This window comes from Triticum dicoccoides, chromosome 4B (assembly GCF_002162155.2).
Source record: "Triticum dicoccoides isolate Atlit2015 ecotype Zavitan chromosome 4B, WEW_v2.0, whole genome shotgun sequence".
Taxonomy (NCBI): Eukaryota; Viridiplantae; Streptophyta; class Magnoliopsida; order Poales; family Poaceae; genus Triticum; species Triticum dicoccoides.
The window spans coordinates 92,151,551-92,174,773 of record NC_041387.1 but is presented as its reverse complement, the minus strand read 5'-3'; the positions used below and the strand labels follow the sequence as shown (position 1 = coordinate 92,174,773).

At 44.2% G+C, this 23,223-nt stretch overlaps 1 pseudogene; it reads left to right on the top strand.

Moving 5' to 3' along the window:
* LOC119293406 overlaps positions 1–23,159 on the top strand; it is a 58,904-nt pseudogene extending 35,745 nt beyond the window's left edge.
* Positions 23,160–23,223: the final 64 nt, after the last annotated feature.

Genomic DNA, 23,223 nt, shown 5'->3' with positions numbered 1-23,223 from the left:
GTCTCCAGCCAGCCCCCAGCGTCGGCGGAAACAGGAGGTGGCTCGGACGCGTGCCAGCGTGCGGCGGCCACGCGCCTCTCGTCCTTCTGGCGAGAGGTTGGTGGTGACTGGCAGCGGTGGTGGGCTGGGCCAGCTCCTGGGCCAGCCAGCTGCAGTGCTGGGCCGCACAGGTAAGCCAGGTAACTTACAGGTAAGTTTCTGTTCTTTTATTGTTTTCTGTTTTCTATTTTTTATTTAATCTTTTGCCACTGTTTTGAATTCAAAACAATTCAAACAATGCCAAAAACTCCTCTGAATATTTTTATTTTGCTAGATGGACTTTTCCAAAAGCTCATAAAATATCTCAGGGGTATTTGAAATTATATTCTAATTATATGAATATAATTCAAATTCAAATAGCTAATGATTTAAATTCAAAGTCCCAAAATTAAGTCCTTAAAAATGTGCAGTATTTTTGGTTTGGACCAGAACCCTTGCCAAAAATATCAAACATTTAAGAAGAGCATTTTGGAAACAATGAATGAGATTTTAGGGGTTTTGCCCTTCTTTTATTTAAATGTCTTGAGGCTTTCCAATTTCCTCAGTTCAGGTTTCAAAATTTAAACATGATGCAAGCAAGATGTAAACACTAGGCAGCACCAGAAGCTAGGGATGTGACAGACTCGCGCCCAGCCGGATTACTATTGTATCTCCGGGGGGTAGGCCTATATAAACCCTCCGGGGCACCCATGCAAAGGGTTGGGATCCATTTAGCCTTAGACCAGTTCATATAGGAAGAAGAAGGCTAGCCTTGCCTCCTTCTACCTCCAGAATACAGCTCTAGGAGCAACCTTGTAGTCGCTACGCCTTAGTGATCATGCGGAGACCCCGCAGAGCAGTAGTAGGGGTGTTATCTCCCCGGAGAGCCCCGAAGCTGGGTAAGATTCGCCGGCGTGCATGCCTTCGCCTAATCCCGTTTCTTGGCACCGGCGACGTTCTACTCGCTCCCACCATGATAAGCCATCCTTTGGCATATGTCGCACCCAACCCCCGACACCGCCTCTAGCAGTTCGGATCTACACCGTTGGCGGTCTGCCGACAGATACATAAACGGCGATCGGCCGGGCTTGGTGCTAGCCTAAAAGCTCGTCGGTGCACCATTGCCACTCATTAAGTGCAACGACTGCCCAAAGAAGGTCTTGCGCCGCGTGTCTACAACGCCGGAACATCCCGGATGGGTGTTCATCAAGTGCTCAACCGATGGGGTATGTGTTACTTTAGCTTCGGTTGTGCTCTTGAATTTGACTAGTTGTGCCAACTTAAAATTTTATTGTGTAGAATGGATGCAAATTTTGGTATTAAGAAGAAGAGTACATCAATGTATTGATAGAGCGCACTTTAGTAGATGCTCGTGTACTTTTAGTTAGCATAGAGTTTAGAGATGAGACTAGTGCACTTGTTGCTAGAATAGATGCTAGACATGAGACTAGATGCGAGAAAGCAACATCTACTCATTTACACTCGAAGAAGAAAAAAGCACGCAAGATTGAGCCTTCGTAGATCAACAATGAATGCATCGAGAAGGCACTAATCTAACTTACGGGAGCAGTTATGGAAGTTAGTTATCTTCTAAAATGTATTCTTGTGATTTTTGTTTTCTTTGGTCTTGTTTTTCTAGTTAAAATTTGGTGATGTATTTTCATGTATCAAAAATTAATGATGCAAAAAATATGTGCTTGGAAAGAAAACTGTACGCGGACGGGATGCGACGGGATGCGTTTGCACGTTGGGCGCACGGCCACCACATCCTAAAAATGGCCCGGACACGACCCTATTGTCCTACCCAAACAGACAGAATTCGGGCAAAATGGATGTGCGTTTGGGGTCGTGCGCTGGAGTTGGCCTCACATTTGCCGGCGTCCGAGGCGAGATGCGAGGAAGCAGACAACCGGGACTAGAACATCAAAAACTGGCAGGAGACATAATCAGTAGTGATGCTTTTGCTTTTAATTTGACATGGATGGCGTGTGGCAGGAGGCATATCAGCAACAATCTTTGGTTAAGAGATTTTAAAGATCTAAACTTCTTTTTCAGGGGTCAAGTGATTTAGAGAAAATGACAATTTTTTATGTAAATTTGTTACTATTTGCCTGAGGGGTTAAATTGATCGCTTAGTTGCAATTTTGTGTTTATCTTTTTAATCAGTGGTTCACCGAGCATCCTGATTACCTTCCAAATCCTTTCTACGTCGGAGGAGATTCATCTGGTGGAAAGATCATTCCATTTCTCGCACAGAAGATCTCAGAAGGTATGTTGCACTGGTGAGTCGTTTAATGTCCTTTGGGAAGATTGCTCGTATTAGTTTATTCATACTTGAACACTATTATGTTGTTTTCAGATATTGAAGCTGGAGTGAGGCCGTTAATTAATTTTAAGGTGCTCTAAATTTACACCATATCATTTCCTTATGTTATAATTTGGCTATCTGCAACCTCGATGTCTTGACTAGATTTTTGACATATTCCCTCCGTCTCGGTATATAAGTTACCTTACAAAAATCAAATAATACCAAAACACTTAGGCGTGGTGCATTAACTCCCACCTAGTTTCTTGTTTTTTGACATATCAATCAACAAGAGATGTCAGACATGCATGCTTTGAATGACTTGAGACTATCAAATATGACATGCAGTGGTTAGTGCATTGCATGCAGTGCTATTAATTAGCAAATAAACATTAAGTTCTCTCTGACCAACGCTGTCAGGACCCCGATTCTATGTCACACCGATCTAGCATGTAACACCTTATATCACTTTGCGGCCTCACGCACGGTATTCCCACTGGTGCCACCTTATCTGGACCGGGACCGTTCGCGCCTTTTGGCTCACGTATATGATAGTGTTGCTAGCATCCATATGACAAAGAACCCAGACTGACATGACTAGTCGTGAACCTAAAGTGGTGCTAACTTACAGGGACAGGCATACATGACCCAGCAATAAACGTGTCGATCAACATCGAATGAACCCAAGTCGTAGCAAGCTACAAGGACTTAAAGGAACACCGTGACATTTCCCGAAGGAACAAACACAGGAACGAAGAAGGACACATGTCTGCCAGTCTATGTGTTCCAGAGCAGTAGCAAGCTACCATGGCTCAATGTAAGTACTGGGAGACATTTCCCGGTAAGAGAGGCTACCAAGGATAAACAACTAGGTAGTCAGATCCCACACATACCAAGCATTTCAAATCATACACACAATATGCTCGATATGTGCAAATACAACATGTCATCACAACAAAACTCTATAACTCGAATACTTTATTTAAAAGGCTCTAGAGAGCCATACATACCATTCATACAGATAGGGGTCACATGACCCGACATTCAAGTCATACAAGCATACAAGCACAAGCAGAAGCAACTTGTTTGAGTACAGACAACTAGAAAACAAAAAGGCTTGAGGAAGCCTAACTATCTACAAGGGTCCTTCACATGCTCAGGATCACCACCTAGGCATCAAGCTACTCATCAACGTCGAGGTCTACGTAAAACCCATCAAAAGGGGCAGCATTCTCTTCTGCAACAGTAATTAAGCAAACATGAGTACAAAGGTACTCAGCAAGACTTACATCAGATCCTACATACATGCACATTATCAACTAAGGGGTAGTGGAGTTATTGCAGCAAGCCAGCTTTGACTCTTGGCTAAACTATCTTACGAGACACCAACTTGTAATTGTTTTGTGCACACGAGTCCACTACTCACCACAACAATACACTACCGCGGATCCTCTCCCGTCATCCTATGGAAGGGCCATCCACGACACTCACACTTGTCTTGAGGCTTTTAGTAGTTTCCATTTACTTGTCTATGAATTGTATAGGCAACCAAGTGGTCCTTTACCGCGAACGCGGCTATTCGAATAGATGATGTTAACCCTGCAGGGGTGTATTTCTTCACACACGCTTCCACCACTTATCGCCATTTACATGTCATGTACTCGGCAGCCTTCAAGCGGAAGCCCAACGAGGCTGTCGGCCACGGCCTGACTAAACACTCAAGTCTCTAGTCCAGGTTTATCGCCTATTCAGGTTCCATCCACAGGGAGTCCGGCCGAGATTTCCACGTACGACCCCGAACGATGTGTACAGGGTTCCGAGACACCAAACGGGCGCCCGACATACCCGGCCACGTACCTACCGCATCATAGCCCACCCTGAGGGTCAGCGCTGCGCACGGCCTCCAGTATACTACAAACACCAGAAACTACTTGCAACTCTTGGAAAGAGGACAAGGGCGGTTAATAAGCCAAGAGGGTCAATTGAGGATCCCAATGCATGGTAGTAGCTGATCTTAAATCACACATACAGATCTAAGTTCTTAGGAACGGTTCCAATGAAACAACCCACCATGTACTCCTACGTGGCCTCTCATCGATACCTCTACCAAATCGTGTTCAACACTTCACTCTCATCACCCACATGATCATTTCACTCTAGCCCATCACCCAGATGAACCAGACCTGACACGACTCTAAGCATCACAGGCATAGCAAGGTACAAAACACAAACATGGCTCAATCAACTCCTACACATGCTAGTGGGTTTCATGTAGTTACTGTGGCAATGACAGGTCATGCAGAGGAAATGGGTTCAACTACCGTAACACTCAGCAGTTTGAAATGTTGTTGTCTTAAATGCAGTAAATGAGAGCAGGAGCGAGAACATGGGATTTTATTGATATGATCAAATGGTGGTTTCTTGTCTCGCAGATCGGTAGACTGGTACTATCCTTCAGTTGGGTATTCACGGTAATCGTCCGGAACAGAACCTACCACAGAGAACACACCGGTAACACAATCAATACACGACAATATGCAACAATATGATGCATGCATATCACATGGCAAAATGAGTGTGTTAGGCTAATGCAACTACAACCAGATGGGTTTGAGCCATTTTGAACCAAAGGTTCAACCCCCAAACTCATTTTGTGATCTTAAATAGTGCGTTATCATGTTTTGCACTAAACAGTAAGGTTAAGTTGCTTAAACATGCCTGAAATCAGTACGGATGAATAGATTGGATTTTTCTGATCACTTTTAATATATAAATCTTTGCATTTGGAGTTAGAGATTAATTTCTATGATTTTTAGAAGTTAGCACTATTTTCTGCATTTCCTGAATAAGAATAAATCCACAAAATGCATTACTGCGTTAGCACTGCGTCTGGGCAGTCCAGATCAAACCTGACCAGTGGGACCCACTGGTCAGTGTCATAGTTAGTTAACTAACAAATTAAGGTTAGTTTAATTGCTAACCTAGGTTTGACCAAAGGACAGGGCCCACGTGTCAGTGACCCAGGGGGTCAAATCCCTGGTCAAACTGGGTCAACTCGCCGGCGTTTAGCCGTCGGCGACGACCAGACGCGACGGAGGGTGCGGATTTCGCACTCCGGTGACCAAATGGACGGCGGAGGCCACCTACGGGTAGCTGGGAGCAAGCCGCGTCGAGGGCTGGTGGTGGTTGAGCTCGGGGTCGCCGGAAATGACGCCAGCAACAAGCTTGGTGGCTGCCGGAGTTTGGGCGATCTCGAACATGTCGTTGCAATGATCTTGGAGGCACGGGGCTAGCTCCTACGAGGCCTACGCGGTGCGGTGATTGTAAAGGACACATTGGTGAGGCCGTTGCATGGACGGAGCCTCGTCAGCAACGAGCTTAGGCGGCGGCGCGTGCGGGTGTGCTCGTGCGGTTTCTACAGTGTGCGGCAGCAAGAACGGAGAGAAGGGGGAGAGGCAAGAGCTCACAGCGGTCACGGCAAGCTAGGCAGTGGTGTCAGGGACGAGCTGGAGCGAGCGAGACGGCGAGGTGGATCTCCAGCGACGCGAGACGGAGCAAGGTCGGTGCAGTGGCTTCGGGGCGAGTGAGCGCTCGAGGCTCGGTCTGCTCGACGAAGCGGAGGGTGGCGGAGCTCCTGGACACGGCGAGGCAACAAGGGGGCGACAGTGGCCGCGGTTACGATGGTGGTGCGGCTGCGGTGGTGTCGGCCATGGTGGGGAGAGAGCAAGAGAGAGGCGCAGGGGGGAGTGAGGTGTCGGGGAGGTCAGGGCGACGAGGGGGAACTCATCCACGCGTCGAGCAGCTCGGTGGCAAGCAGGTGACGGCGTGGCGAGCTCGGGCGCGCCGGCGCTCTCCTCTCTGCCTGCCTGGCGAGAGGAGGCAGCTAACTGGCCATGGGCTAGCACAGTTCTGGGTGGCCAGATGGGCCGCCAGGTAAGTGTGGCCAGGTAAGTGCTTTTCCTTTTTATTTCTGTTTTCTTTTCTTTCTATAACTTTGTGGCTTTATTTAAAATGCTAGAACAAACCCAAAAATCATGAAACTGCTCATGGCTACTGTTTAGAATATTTCCAATAGCAAACATTTTAGTTCATGATTATTTGGACATTTAAAATATTATATAACATTTAAATGCCCAAATGCAAATAGAGTATGATTTAGTTCAGTGACCTAATGTTATCCTAAAAAATTGTGCACCATTTTTGTCAGAGGTTCTAGACCAAGGCAAAGATGCTGAACATTTTAGAAGGGCATTTTAGGTTCATTGAAAAATATTTTAGTAAACCCTAGTTTGATTAGGTGGTGTTGGAGGTTTCTGCCATCCCCATTTCAACTTTCTGTGTAAAGTAAACATGATGCCACTCTAATGCATGCACTGACTAGGGTTGTGACAACTCACCCCCACTCAGAAAAATCTCGTCCCAAGATTTAGGATCCACCGGAAATAAAGTAGGGTACTCGAGTCGAAGACGATCCTCCCTTTCCCAAGTGGCTTCTTTCTTGGAATGGTGTGACCATTGAACCTTGAGAAACTTGATGTTATGGCGTCGAGTGGTACGTTCAGCTTGATCAAGGATACAAACGGGATATTCCCGATATGTGAGATTATCTTGGAAATCAAGCGTTTCATGGTCCACTCCACGGATAGGATCCGAAAAGCAACGCTTGAGTTGAGAGACGTGAAAGACATCATGAACTCTAGAGAGGTGCGGAGGTAGTTCCAATTGGTAGGAAACTTCTCCTCGTTTGGCAAGAATGCGAAAGGGTCCAATGTAGCGAGGAGCCAATTTGCCTTTGATACCGAAGCGATGGGTTCCCTTCAGAGGAGTAACCCGATGGTAAGCCTTCTCGTTAACTTCAAAGATCATGGCTTTATGTTTACGATCATATTGGCTCTTTTGACGAGATTGGGTTGTTTTCAACTTTTCACGAACAATGCGAATTTGCTCTTTTGCTTCCTGGATCATATCTGGGCCAAAGAATTGTCTTTCCCTGCTTTTTGACCAGTTAAGAGGCGTTCTACACCTTCGTCCATGTAGAACTTCAAAAGGAGCTTTACACAAGCTAGATTGATAGCTATTGTTATAAGCAAATTTGGCAACTGGAAGGCATTTCTCCCAATCCATTCCGAATGGGATAACAGAAGCTCGGAGCATATCTTCCAGAATTTGATTGACACGTTCTACTTGACCACTTCATTGAGGGTGGAAGGCGGTGCTAAAGGAGAGACGAGTTCCCACAGCATTTTGGAAACTTTCCCCAAATCGAGAGGTGAAGAGACTTCCACGATCTGAGTTAATCTCCAATGGAACACCATGAAGAGACACTATTCGAGAGATATATAGATTTGCTAGCTGGCTAGCGGTTATGGTCTCTTGGACAGGAAGGAAATGGGCTACTTTGAAAATATGATCGATGACGATGAAGATAACATTATTCCCTCTCTTGGTCCTGGGAAAACCGGTGATGAAATCCATACCGATCTTATCCCATTTCCATTCAGGAATAGCTAAAGGTTGAAGGGTGCCAGCAGGCTGTTGATGCTCTTCTTTAACACGATGACAGACATCGCAATTATCAATATAATGAGCATTTTATCTCTTCATCCTAGTCCACCAGAACCTCTGGCGTAGGTCCTAATACATTTTTGTACTATTGGGATGAAATGTGAGAGGAGATTCATGAGCTTCCTTAAGGATCAATTGCCGTAGTTGTTGTTTCTTGGGAACCACTAAACGGTTCTCGAAGAATACGACACCTTGATCATTCACGGTGAAACATTTAGCAACTCCTCGAGCAATGTTCTCCTTGATCCGAGATATCCCCTTGTCATACCGCTGAGTGGTTATGATATGATCCGTAAGGGTAGGTTTCGCAACAAGGTAGAAAAGAATCCTTGAGGAACGATATGAAGGTTAAGCTTCCGGAAATCCTCATGAAGAAGTGGTTGACTTTATTATAACATCAGGTTGTTACAATAAGATTTACGACTTAGTGCATCAGTCATGACATTGGCTTTTCCTGGGGTGTAAGTTATTCCTAAGTCGTAATCTGTGATCAACTCAGCCCAACGTCTTTGCCTGAGATTCAAATCCGGTTGGGTGAATATGTATTTTAGACTTTGGTGATCGGTGATGATTTTGCAACGATTACCAAGGAGGTAATGTCGCCAGGTTTTGAGCGCATGGACTACAGCTACAAGCTCTAGATCATGTGTAGGATAATTTTCCTCATGTGGATGCAACTGCCGTGAAGCATAGGCAATTACATGGCGATCTTGCATGTGTATGCAACCTAGTCCTTGTCGCGCGGTGTCGCAATAGATAACAAATTCCTTGGAGAAATCTGGTGGTACCAGTACGGGAGCAGATGTCAGGCGTCTTTTCAGTTCGTGGAAACTTTACTCGCACTGTGGGGTCCACTCAAACTTTTTATCTTTCTTGAGGAGTTCAGTTAGAGGTTTAGCAACATTGGAGAAATTCTCGACAAAGCGGCGGCAGTAGCTCGCTAAGCCAAGGAAACTCCAAACTTGCTTGACCGATTCAGGTGGAGTCCAATTAAGAAAGGCTTGAACTCGCTTGGGATTGACAGCAATACCCTTACTAGGGATTACATGGCCTAGGTAGGTCACTTCTGGCAACCAGAATTCACATTTGGAGAATTTTGCATAAAGGCGATGCTCTCGAAGTTTCGTCAATACTAGCCTTGGATGCTTGGCATGTTCTTCCTCATTTTTAGAATAGATGAGTATATCATTGAGGTATACCACGACGAATTTATCCAAGTACTCCATGAAGATCGAGTTCACTAATCGAGAGAAGGTGGCTGGGGCATTGGTTAAACCGAAGGACATGACGGTGTACTCGTATTGGCCATAACGAGTAACAAAGGCCGCTTTGGGAATGTCCCCGTTCTTGATTTTGATTTGATGGTATCCCAACCTCAAATCCATCTTAGAAAAGATTGAGGATCCAGTGAGCTGGTCATACAGGTCATTGATCCTGGGGAGTGGATACTTGTTCTTTATGGTGACCAAATTTACGGGTCGATAATCTACAACCATCCGATCCGTACCATCCTTCTTCTTGACGAAGAGGGCGGGGCAAGCCCATGGAGAAGAACTAGGATGGATGAAACCCTTTTTCAAGGACTCATCGAGTTGTTTCTTGAGTTCAGCTAGTTCTAGTGGTGCCATATTATAAGGTCTCCTAGAGATTGGGACGGTTCCCGGGACAAGATCTATCACGAACTCGACATCCCTGTAAGGGGGAACACCTAGCAGTTCCTCTGGAAAGACATTCGGAAAGTCACGAACTACCGGAACGTCTTCGAAATCTGGCAAAGTACTGGCATTAAGAGAGTAGAGCTGACGCTCACACATTCGGGTCAAGACATTGACTACCTTGCCCGATGGATGTGTAAGTTGAACGGTCCTAGAGTAACAATCAATCTTAGCATGATGGGCTGTCATCCAGTCCATACCCAAGATGATATTAATGTTCGAGGATTTGAGAGCTATCAAAGACGCAAGGAAAACAAGTCTATCGACATGAATTTCATTCCCATGGCTTACTCTAGAAGTTTGCCATCTAGAACCAGGAGTAGAAATTTCCATGGTGGAGGGCATATCACAAAATGCAGTGTTGTGCAAATGAGCATAGCTCTACGATATAAATGAATGAGATGCTCCAATATCGAAAAGAACAAATGTCGGATGGCAATTAACAACAAGTGTACCAAGAACAACGTTAGGATCATCCTGAGCCTCTTCAGCTGAGACACAGTTCACATGGCCACGTGCAGAGGTGGCTAGTTTGGCTTAATACACCTTCCCTGTTGGCTTGCCACGGCCAATAGCCTTTCCGGACTGGTTGGGGTTGTTATTTTGGGGACACTCTTGCATGTAGTGACCCGGTTCTCCACACTTGAAACATGTCATCGTGTTGGTGCGTGGAGGAGCATTGGCGGCTGATCCACCATAAGTCTTGGGCGGTGCATATTGCTGGGTTGGATGAGGCGCCTGATAGGATGGCCTCAGAGTGAACCTGGGTGGGAGAGTTGTGTTTGGCACCCACACCTGGCGCTTCTGAGAGCCAGAACCGGATGAGGAACTAGTGTCACGGGCGTGCTTGCGTGTAGCTTCAAAGTCAGTCTGACCTGCCTCAACATTGATAGCCTTGTTCACTCGCTTCTGGAAGGAAGTGCATTCGTGCAGACGAAGATCACGGCGAAGCTCGGGGCTGAGTCCCTTGCGGAACCTCGCCTGCTTCTTAGCGTCGGTGGACACTTCTTCAGGTGCATAGCGTGCTAGGTTTCCAAACTCTCTATTGTATGCATCGACGGTTAGCCTGCCCTGGGTGAAGTTGTAGAACTCCTCCCTCTTACGATTCATAAGACCTTCCGGGATGTGGTGCTCACGGACAGCCTCATTGAAGTCTGCCCAAGTGGTATTCTGGCCAGCTGGATGCATGACCTCATAGTTTTTCCACCAAAGGCTGGCGGGGCTTTCAAGATGATAAGCGATGTAAGTGACCTTGTCAGCTTCGGCTACGTGTGCAGAACATAGCTTGTGGGTGATGCTACGGAGCCAATCATCCACATCGAAAGGCTCGACGGAATGATGGAAGGTGGGTGGATACAGCTTGATGAAGTCATTGAGAGACACCAAGTCGTTCCTCTGGTGATGTGCAGTGTTCTGCTCAATGCGTTCCAGCAGTTAATTGGTCTCACGTTTGTTCCTTTCAGCCTCCAACATGACCTCAGCTAGGGAAGGTGGATGATTTAGATTCTCATCCCTAGCCCCACTGGCTTCACCCTGCTCTTGGGCAGCAAGGGTGCTTCGGATGTTGACCATCCTAGGGAAACAAAACAATGGTTTAGACAAGGACGGCAAAACTCTGACATAGGAGTGCAGAATGTAATGGATGACACGGAATGTAGAGATGTTCATCTGTACGACATGGTAATACAAAAACTGCCATACATATACTATCGGTTATACACACCATACATAGTTTAGTACAAGCCCAAGCTGAAGTACAACTGTGGTGAAAGAAAGATTACATCTCATCGGAGGCATTCCAAGCTCCTATACATTATTTTTCTACACCTCTGGAATTCAATACACATTAAGTCATATTCCACAAGACGCACAGGACTATGGAGATATAACTACTACATACTACTAGTGCCATGATCCAGCTCAGTCGTCTCCGTCTCCGTAGTAATCTTCATAAAGATTACCCGCATAGCGTGGAAGTGGAACATGCGGATCTGGAAACTCCCGGTTGCGTGGGGCCTGTGGACCATAAGGACTTGGATGAGGCCTTGGTCCCATGAACGGTGGCAGATGACGCCCATGTGGAGGTGTGATGCCTCCAACGCCAGGATAGTCCATACGAGCTGGCAGACGAGTGCGTCTAGGGTACAAATCCTGCATATCAAGGTAACCAGTTTGCACGGCGGGTGCAAGCCGTATCAGGGTGGCCCAGTGGTCCGCTCGAGTGTTTTACAACTCCATGCGGAGGGCACGGTTCTCACGGTCCCTTTCCTCCAACATCGTTGTGGTGGTACGAAGGCGCGGCTCCTCATGAGTAGCGTCAGCATAAAGGCCAGTGTAATAACCCTCCTGACTAGTGAGTGCTGCTGGCAGATAGCAGAACTCAGTGTTCTGAAGTGATGCATGCCCGGCTCGAATGATAGTGATCATGGAGTAAGCAGCATCCTGGACAGACATCCCCATGGTAACTTTGGGCCCTTAAGACCAGTGAAGGGGATCGGTAGCTCCGGGGTAGGAAGGAAATATCCTCACTGTGCAAATATACTGACTCTGATTAAAATCACGATACTGCTCTTCAACGGTATACTCTGGATACCATCGATAGCCTGTCTCTGTCATCACACGGACCAGCATGGCCGTGTGCCCGGGCACGTCAATGCACCGAGTCAGACATACCACCTGGTGTGGTGTGCGAGAAGCCATCTGAAACGCGAAATAATGCAAAGGCATTAGAATTTCTAGTAGAAATCTGACAACATAACGTGTGTAAATGCTCCAAAAGGATTTTGAGACATTTTTCAAAGAATTGCATAGTCTCTCAACAACATCATAACAAGGTTCTGGGTCCAACTAACAACATACCGAGGTAGTAAAACTGGACTTGACTTAGTTGGACCTAGAACCATGTTATGATGTTGTTGAGTGACTATGCAATCCTTTGCAAAATGTCTCAAAATCCTTTTTGAGCATTTACAACTATTATGTTGTCCGACTTCTACTAGAAATTCTAATGCCTTTGCATTATTTCATGTTTCAGATGACTTCCCGCACCACACACCAGGTGGCACGTCTGACTCGGTGCATTGACGTGCCCGGGCACATGGCCATGCTGGTCCGTGTGATGACAGAGATAGACTATCGATGGTATCCAGAATATACCGTTGAAGAGCAGTATCTAGATTTTAATCAGAGTCAATATATCTACACAGTGAGGATATTTCCTTCCTTGCCCAGAGCTACTGACCCCCTTAATTGGTCTTACGGGCTTGGAGTTACCGTGGAGATGTCCGTACAGGATGCTGCTTACTCCATGATCACTATCATTCGAGTCGGGCATGCATCGCTTCAGAACACCGAGTTCTGCTATTTGCCAGCAGCACTTACTGGTCAGGAGGGTTATTACACTGGCCTTTATGCTGACGCTACTCATGAGGAGCCACGCCTTCGTACCACCACAGAGATGTTGGAGGAAAGGGACCATGAGAACCGTGCCCTTCGCATGGAGCTGTACAACACTCGAGCGGACCACTGGGCCACTCTGACATGGCTTGCACCTGTCGTGCAGACTGGTTACCTTGATATGCAGGATTTGTACCCCGTACGCACTCGTCTTCTAGCTCGCATGGACTATCCTGCTGTTGGAGGTATCACACCTCCACGTGGGCGTCGTGTGCCACCGTTCGTGGGACCAAGGACTCATGCAAGTCCTTATGGTCCACAGGCCCCACGCTACTGGGAGTTTCTAGATCCGCATGTTCCGCTTTCAAGCTACGCGGATAATCTTTATGAAGATTACTACGGAAACAGAGACGACTGAGCTGGATCATGGCACTAGTAGTAATGTAGTAGTTGTAACTCTACAGTCCTGCGTGTCTTGTGGAATATGACTTAGTGTGTACTGAATTTCGGAGGTGTAGAAAAATAATGTATAGGAGTTTGGAATGCCTCCGATGAGATGTAATCTTTCTTTCACCACAGTTGTACTTCAGCTTGGGCTTGTACTAAACTATGTATGGTGTGCATGACCGATGGTATATATATGGCAGTTTCTGTATTACCATGTCGTACATATGAACATCTCTGCATTCCATGTCATCCATTACATTCTGCACTCCTATGTTAGAGTTTTGCCATCCTTGTCTAAACCATTGTTTTGTTTCCCTAGGATGGTCAACACCCGAAGCACCCCTGCTGCCCAAGAGCAGGGTGAAGCCAGTGGGGCTAGGGATGGGAATCTGCCTCATCCACCTTCCCTGGCCGAGGTCATGTTGGAGGCTGAAAGGAACAAACATGAGAACAATCGACTGCTGGAACGCATTGAGTAGAACACTGCACATCACTAGAGGAACGACTTGGTGTCTCTCAATGACTTCATCAAGCTGTATCCACCCACCTTCCATCATTCCGTTGAGCCTCTCAATGTGGATGATTGGCTCCACAGCATCACCCACAAGCTACGTTATGCACACGTAGCCGAAGCTGACAAGGTCACTTACGTCGCTTATCATCTTGAAGGCCCCGCCAGCCTTTGGTGGGAAAACTATGAGGCCATGCGCCCAGCTGGCCAGGATACCACTTGGGTAGACTTCAGTGAGGCTTTCCGTGAGCACCACATCCCGGAAGGTCTTATGGATCATAAGAGGGAGGAGTTCTGCAACTTCACCCAGGGCAGGCTAACCGTGGATGCATACAGCAGAGAGTTTGGAAACCTAGCACGCTATGCACCTGAAGAAGTGTACACCGACGCTAAGAAGCATGCGAGGTTCCGCAAGGGACTTAGCCCCGAGCTTCGCCGTGATCTTCGTCTGCACGAATGCACTTCCTTCCAGAAGCTAGTGAACAAGGCTATCAGTGCTGAGACAGGTCAGACGGACTTTGAAGCTACACGCAAGCACGCCCGTGATACTGGTTCCTCATCCAGTTCTGGCTCTCAGAAGCATCGGGTGTGGGTGCCAAACATAGCTCTACCACGCAGGTTCACTCCGAGGCCATCCTATCAGGCGCCTCGTCTAACCCAGCAGTATGCATCGCCCAAGACTTATGATGGATCAGCCGCCAATGCTCCTCCACGCACCAACACTGTGACATGTTTCAAATGTGGAGAACCGGGTCACTACATGCGAGAGTGTCCCCAGAACAACAACCCCAACCCGTCTGGAATGGCCGTTGGCTGTGGCAAGCCAACAGGGAAGGTGTATTACGCCAAACTAGTCACCTCTGCACGTGGCCATGTGAACTGTGTCTCAGCTGAAGAGGCTCAGGATGATCCTAACGTCGTTCTTCGTACGCTCCTTGTTAATTGCCATCCAGCATCTCTTCTTTTTGATACTGGAGCATCTCATTCATTTATATCTGAGAGCTATGCTTGTTTGCACAATGCCGCATTTTGTGATATGCCCTCCACCATGGAAATTTCTACTCCTGGTTCTAGATGGCAAACTTCTAGAGTAAGCCATGGGAATGAAATTCATGTCGATAGACTTGTTTTCCTTGCATCTTTGATAGCTCTCAAATCCTCGGACATTAATATCATCTTGGGTATGGACTGGATGATAGCCCATCATGCTAAGATTGATTACTACTCTAGGACTGTTCAACTTGCACATCCATCGGGCAAGGTAGTCAATGTCTTGACCCGAGTGTCTGAGCGTCAGCTCTTCTCTCTTAATGCCAGGCCTTTTCCAGATCTCGAAGAAATCCCGGTAGTCCATGACTTTTCGGATGTCTTTTTAGAGGAACTGCCAGGTGTTCCACCTGACAGGGGTATCGAGTTCGTGATAGATCTTGTCCCGGGAACCGTCCCAATCTCTAGGAGACCTTATAAGATGGCACCACTAGAACTAGCTGAACTCAAGAATCAACTCGATGAGTCCTTGAAAAAGGGTTTCATTCGTCCTAGTTCTTCTCCACGGGCTTGCCCCATCCTCTTCGTCAAGAAGAAGGATGGTACGGATCAGATGGTTGTAGATTATCGACCCGTCAATTTGGTCATTATAAAGAACAAGTATCCGCTCCCCAGGATCAATGACCTGTATGACCAGCTCGCTGGATCCTTAGTCTTTTCTAAGATGGATTTGAGGTTGGGCTACCATCAAATCAAAATCAAGAACGGGGACATTCCCAAAACGGCCTTTGTTACTCGTTATGGCCAATACGGGTACACCGTCATGTCCTTTAGTTTAACGAATGCCCCAGCCACCTTCTCTCAGTTAATGAGCTCGATCTTCATGGAGTACTTGGATAAATTCGCCGTGGTATACCTCAATGATATACTCATCTATTCCAAAAATGAGGAAGAACATGCCGAGCATCTAAGTCTAGTATTGATGAAACTTCGAGAGCATCGCCTTTATGCCAAATTCTCCAAATGTGAATTCTGGTTGCCAGAAGTGACCTACCTAGGCCATGTAATCTCTGGTAAGGGTATTGTTGTCAATCCCGAGCGAGTTCAAGCCGTTCTTAATTGGACTCCACCTGAATCGGTCAAGCAAGTTTGGAGTTTCCTTGGCTTAGTGAGCTACTGCCGCCGCTTTGTCGAGAATTTCTCCAAGGTTGCTAAACCTCTAACTGAACTTCTCAAGAAAGATAAAAAGTTTGAGTGGACCCCGCAGTGCGAGTACAGTTTTCAGGAACTGCAAAGACGCCTGACATCTGCTCCCGTACTGGTACCACCAGATTTCTCCAAGGACTATGTTATCTATTGCAACACCTCGCGACAAGGACTAGGTTGCATACTCATCCAAAATCGTCATGTAATTGCCTATGCTTCACGGCAGTTGCATCCACATGAGGTAAATTATCCTACACATGATTTAGTGCTTGCAGCTGTAGTCCACGCGCTCAAAACCTGGCAACATTACCTCCTCGGTAATCGTTGTGAAATCATCACCGATCACCAAAGTCTGAAATACATATTCACCCAACCAGATTTGAATCTCAGGCAAAGACGTTGGGTCGAGTGGATCACATATTACGTCTTTGGGATAACTTACACCTTGGGAAAAGCCAATGTCATGGCTTATACACTAAGTCGTAAATCTTATTGTAACAACTTGATGTTACACCAAAGTCAACCACTTCTCCACGAGAAATTTCGGAAGCTTAACCTTCATATCGTTCCTCAAGGATTCCTTTCTATCTTGGTGGCGAAACCTACCCTTATGGATCATATCATAACCGCTCAGCGGTATGACAAGGGGATATCTCGGATCAAGGAGAACATTGCTAGCGGAGTTGCTAAATGTTTCACTGTGAATGATCAAGGTGTTGTCTTCTTCGAGAACCGTTTAGTGGTTCCCATGAAACGACAACTACATCAATTGATCCTTAAGGAAGCTCATGAATCTCCTCGCACAATTCATCCTGATAGTACTAAAATGTATCAGGACCTACGCCAGAGGTTCTGGTGGACTAGGATGAAGAGAGAAATTGCTGAGTATATTGCTAATTGCGACGTCTATTATTGTGTTAAACCAGAGCATCAACGGCCTGCTGGCACCCTTCAACCTTTAGCTATTATTGAATGGAAATGGGATAAGATTGGTATGGATTTCATCACCGGTTTTCCCAGGACCAAGAGAGGGAATAATGCTATCTTTCTCGTCAAAGGACACATGCCGGCCAGCCTAAGTGTTCCGGACCAATAGCAAGCTACCAAGGCTCAGTGGAAGCACTAGGAGACATTTCCCGGTAAGAGAGGCTACCAAGGATAAATAACTAGGTAGTCAGGTCCCACACATACCAAGCATTTCAAATCATACACACAATATGCTCGATATGTCCAAATACAACATGGCCTCACAACAAAACTCTACAACTCAAGTACTTTATTTAAAAGGCTCCAGAGAGCCATACATATCATTCATACAGATAGGGGTCACACGACCCGACATTCAAGTCATACAAGCATACAAGCACAAGCGGAAGCAACTTGTCTGAGTACATACAACTAGAAAACAAAAAGGCTTGAGGAAGCCTAACTATCTACAAGGGTCCTTCACATGCTTAGGATCACCACCTAGGCATCAAGCTACTCATCAACGTCGAGGTCTACGTAAAACCCATCAGAAGGGACGACATTCTCTTCTGCAATAGTAATTAAGCAAACATGAGTATAAAGGTACTCAGCAAGACTTACATCAGATCCTACATACATGCACATTATCAACTAAGGGGTAGTGGAGTTATTGCAGCAAGCCAGCTTTGACTCTTGGCTAACTATCTTACGAGACACCAACTTTTAATTGTTTTGTGCACACGAGTCCACTACTCACCACAACAATACACTACCACGGATCCTCTCCCATCATCCTACGGAAGGGCCATCCACGACACTCACACTTGTCTTGAGGCTTTTAGTAGTTCCCATTTACTTGTCTATGAACTATATAGGCAACCAAGTGGTCCTTTATCGCGGACGCGGTTATTCAAATAGATGATGTTAATCCTGTAGGGGTGTATTTCTTCACACACGCTTCCACCACTTATCACCGTTTACACGACATGTACTCGACAACCTTCAAGCGGAAGCGCAACGAGGGTGTCGGCCACGGCCTGACTAAATACTCAAGTCTCTAGTCCAGGTTTATCGCCTATTCAGGTTCCATCCGCAGGGAGTCTGGCCGAGGTTTCCACATACGGCCCCGAACAATGTGTACAGGGTTCCGAGACACCAAACGGGCGTTCGGCATACCCGGCCACGTACCTAACGCATCACAGCCCATCCGAGGGTCAACGCTGCGCACGACCTCCAGTATACTACAAACACCAGAAACTACTTGCAACTCCTGGACAAAGGACAAGGGCAGTTAATAAGCCAAGATAGTCAATTGAGGATCCCAATGCATGGTAGTAGCTGATCTTAAATCACTTCCCTCCACCTTAGTCAGGGTGCAAACCCTAAACCCTAAGATGATTTATGCACCTGGACGGAGGGAGTAGTGTTGATTAAGAGGATGGGTGTAATTGATATCATCTTGATATTAATATATTCCCTTTATCAAGAAAATATTATATTCCAATATCAGGAACAACTTTAGGTGCCATAATCCCAACCCGACCACAATTTTTATTGTCATAAAAAAATTTGACCAGGGCTATCTGGTCGGCAACCTTGCTACTGGTGAATACAATATCGATTATGGATCGAGAGTGCCATATCTTCATGGAACGGGCATAATTTCATATCAGTTGTATGAGGTGATTAATTAGAAATGCCTCCAACACCTTATCACTCACCTATGGATCTATAGTTTACTGCTTCCGCCCATATGAGGTTAGCTAATTATGTCTCCATGTGGTTGCATGTGATCGATCTTTAGATGATAATGGAGCACTGCCAAGGGGAAGATTATAGCAACCCCAAGAATGCGCTCTGCGCTCAAGCTTTGGATAGGTCCAACCAAGTAAGGATATAACCACTTGAACTTTCTCCATCTTATTTTGTATAGAAATCAAGTGAAAATTAATGATACAAATACCCTGTCTCGAGCATGCCATTCCCAGTGTTCGACTCTGTATAATAACTTACTATATGGTTTTGGTTGGCACATTAATGTGTTCCTTTCAACCAAGTAAGTGACGTTTCACTGCAGCTGTGGAATGAAATTTCACATCCACACATTTTGTATAAAAAGTGTGTCTATGCATCTCCCGGACCAAACGACGAGAGTACATAAAGAAAGATCCTAAAGGAGGAAGTAGGAATACTTAAGCATCCACCTCCTCGTCCTCCAATGGGTTGCCAAGTAAGTCCACCTGAATTGATTGTACGAATATTTTTTTATTAATTATATGAAGACCTGATTATGACCAGATGTTCGATTCGCACGGATTCTTAGATCAAATGTTGCATTAAAGTTTATAAGTGACCCACCTGGTCGGTTGTTTGTACGTGGTGTGGGCTGGTGATAAGTATGTGGTATAATTACAGAGAATTAAACTTCGTACTTTTGGAGTACTATCGGTCATTTGTACCGAGCCACCGGTTTGGTCGTATATGATATCAAATTGGAACTAAAGTTGTACTCCCTCTGTCCCATATTATAAAACGTTTTCTGACACTGATAGAAAACGGCAGTTGTTTATTATGAATATCTTTATTGAACATTAATATTTAAAGTGTTGTATCCATGGCCTAATGATGTTTACGTACGGTTATGAACATTGGTCGGTTGTTGTCCATTAGTAATAAGAACACACCAGATCTGTGGAAGGATTATATTTAGGGGCAATTATGAAGACACATCGGCTATGATATGTTCATATACTCACTACACAACACTTGTGCAAATCTATCGGTTGTTAGCATAGGTGCAATTATTAAGATCTTGCATAATCAAAAGTTGTTTTTAAATCAGGTTCATTTTTTCCCATCTACAGACCTATGGTAATTACCTATCATATTTTTGGGCTAACAACAACATCACTAGGAAAGCCCTTGGGATCAAGAAGGTAAGCTACTAATTTTTTCCTTGGGAAGAATTTTCATCTTGTTATTTACATCAAAATTTTACCTTTCTGTTTTAACTCTATACACCATTTAATTAGGGGAGCAAGGACGAATGGGTGAGGTGCCACGAACGAGATTTACCTTATTCTTTAGAGATCAAGAGCACAATAAAGTACCATCATAACATGACCTTAAAAGGTTATCGTGCACTTGTATATAGGTAAACACTATTACTGTAAAAAAGTGTATCATATCATAAATATTTGCTTTATATTACTTGTGCCTGGCACAGTTTTTTTGAACTTCAGGCACAGTTGTGCAGAACTTTATTAGCATAAATACATAAAAAGAATAGGAGGTGCTCTTATTTCCATCTCTAATAAGTTGTCAGGTTATAACCTTATTATCTATCTTTGTTATACAGTGGAGACCATGATGCTATTATACCATTTCTCGGTACACAGTCTTGGGTGCGATCACTCAATTTCCCCATTGTGGATGAGTGGAGGGCTTGGCATCTAGATGGACAGTCCGCTGGGTGAGAATTTATATATAAGAAGTTGTATCATTAGTTCCATTTCCATGGTTGGTGTTGTATTCCTATTAATCTAGCATATAGATTTTTTTTGGATAAGTGTACTAATTTGAAATATAATGTATCTGTAGATTCACCATAACATACACAAACAACTTGACATTTGCTACGGTAAAGGTAACATGATATATCTCTGTCTCCAGATGGATTTAGAGCTGTCATTGGACCGTTCAAGATTTCCTTCATGTGATTCAATTTTGACTATCATTGAAAACATAAGAACTATACATCTAAATCTAATGCACTATATAAGCATGTGAATGGTAATATGGTATAGTACTCCAATATTGCTATTTCGATTATCTATATATTAGTTCATTTCTATTTCTAGATATCTATTTCTATATATTAGTATTAGTTAGTAGTACTATTAGTTACCGATCCCGGCTCTGTGAGTTCTTTCTTCCGTGATGAACTGTCGGCACCAGTCCTAATTTTTTTTCTCTGTGGACCGAGGAGAAAGGGGGCTCAGCAGGAAGAGGATTCTACCATGAGAGAAGCATAGAGGTCAACCCGCTTCAAATATGGAACATGGATTCTGGCAATGCAACGGAGTTGGGTCCTCATATCGATCCGAATGAATCAGTCTTTCTACAGAGGTCAATCTTTGCCTATTAGGCAAGAGGATAGCAAGTTCTAAATTCTGTCTCGGTAGGACATGGATTTCTATTACTATGAAATTCATAAATGAAAATGAAGTAGTTAATGGGAGGGCTACCGTTATCCCTTTTCTTGTATGTGTTCCTAAGAGAAGTAATTTGTCCTCATGTTTTGAGGTCTGTGTCCTTGATGACTGTTTTTAGAAATAGAAATAAAAAAAGAAACAAGAACAGAGGGAATAATACTTTTTCAACAAATACTATTCATCACCCAGGATGTAGAATAAGTTATTCTTCACCCGAGGTAATCTTACGATGGCTTCATAAATAAATTACGTTTAGAATACAAATAGTTACATTCATATTGATTCACCACGTAAAATTTGGTATAAGAAAACAAAAAATAGGTTATAGGACCAGAAATATCGCATTTTATGTATATATTAAACTATGTTTCTACGTTTGTAATTTTATGTAACATAAAATGTTTTTTACAGTGAGTATATATTTTCTTACGTTCTCTTTTTACGTATGAAATAAGGCAACATTTACGAAACCTAAAAATATGGTGCATTTACGTCAAAAAAAGAGGGGGTGAAGAATAACTATTCCTCATCCAGGGTGACGAATAGCGCGACCCTATGTATGTATGTATGTATGTATGTATGTGTATGTATGTATGTATGTATAATATATATATATATATGTGTGTGTGTGGGGGGGGGGGATCTATAGATATCAGTTGTACTATTTTTTACTCCCTCCGTCTGAAAATACTTGTCATCAAAATGGATAAAAAGAGATGTATCTAGAACTAAAATATGTCTAGATACATTCCATTTTATCCATTTTGATGATAAGTATTTCCGGACGAAGGGAGTATTGTAGATCCTTTTTTGAGAGTCCGATTTGACTACAATTGAAAACATAAGATCTGTACATCTAGTCCGAAATTGCTAATGGAGCCCGAGCTCCATGGAGCCCAAAATTGGAAAATTTGAAAATTAATTTTTTAGACTTCAAAAAGTTCTGAAAAAGCACACACTATGGATGCATATCACTTGTTTGTAAAGTTTCATGGTGAAATACATAGCAAGCTACACAAAAATAACAAAATAATGTATTTCTAGCACATGTACTTTCACTATAAAAGTACATGAATTTGTTTTCTACAGCTCACACAGAAAGAGTATTTCATAATGAAATTTTACACATATAGTATACATCTATAAGAACTTTTTCAGATTATTTTAAAACTTAAAGTTGATTTTTAAATTTTTGAAAATTTTGGGCTCCATGGAGCCTGAGAGCCAAAATGCCTCACATCTTGTGCACTATTATAAGCATGTGATTAGTAGTATACTCCAGAACTGACGAGCAGTGTCACTTGGAGCCCCTTTTAGAAAAATAAAAGGCAGAGAACACATTTTAAAGTACCAAAAATTTCTAGAACTTTTTCCACAATATATATGCTCCCTTTCGTGCATGTAAAATTTCACAGATAAATATGCTTATTTGAGGGATCGATGCAAACAGAAAAGACCAATATGTGTATCTATAATAGTTGTACTGTTCACTACTATTATAGATTACCATTTTTTTTGCAGTCCTCGAATATTCACGAAAAAATACCATGATGTAAGATTATACCTATATGTACATGTGGGATTATTTCATAATTTCCTAGAACTTCTAAAAATGATTTTGTTTGTTTGTTTCAACGCCCCTCTCTCCTAACACATTTTTTAATTATATAGAACGGTGGACACACTGCACCAGAGTTCGAACCAGAGAGATGCCTCGCTATGTTCGCGCGTTGGGTTTCCCATGAGTCGCTCTGATTAATGTGTCTGATTGCCACATGCCTGTAACCTGATGTTTGGATAAAAGGACTCGTGCCAGGATGTGAATTCTTCTACAGTATTTCAGTTTTTAGATATATTGCATATATGAACTACTCGTGGCAATCGCCAAACCCA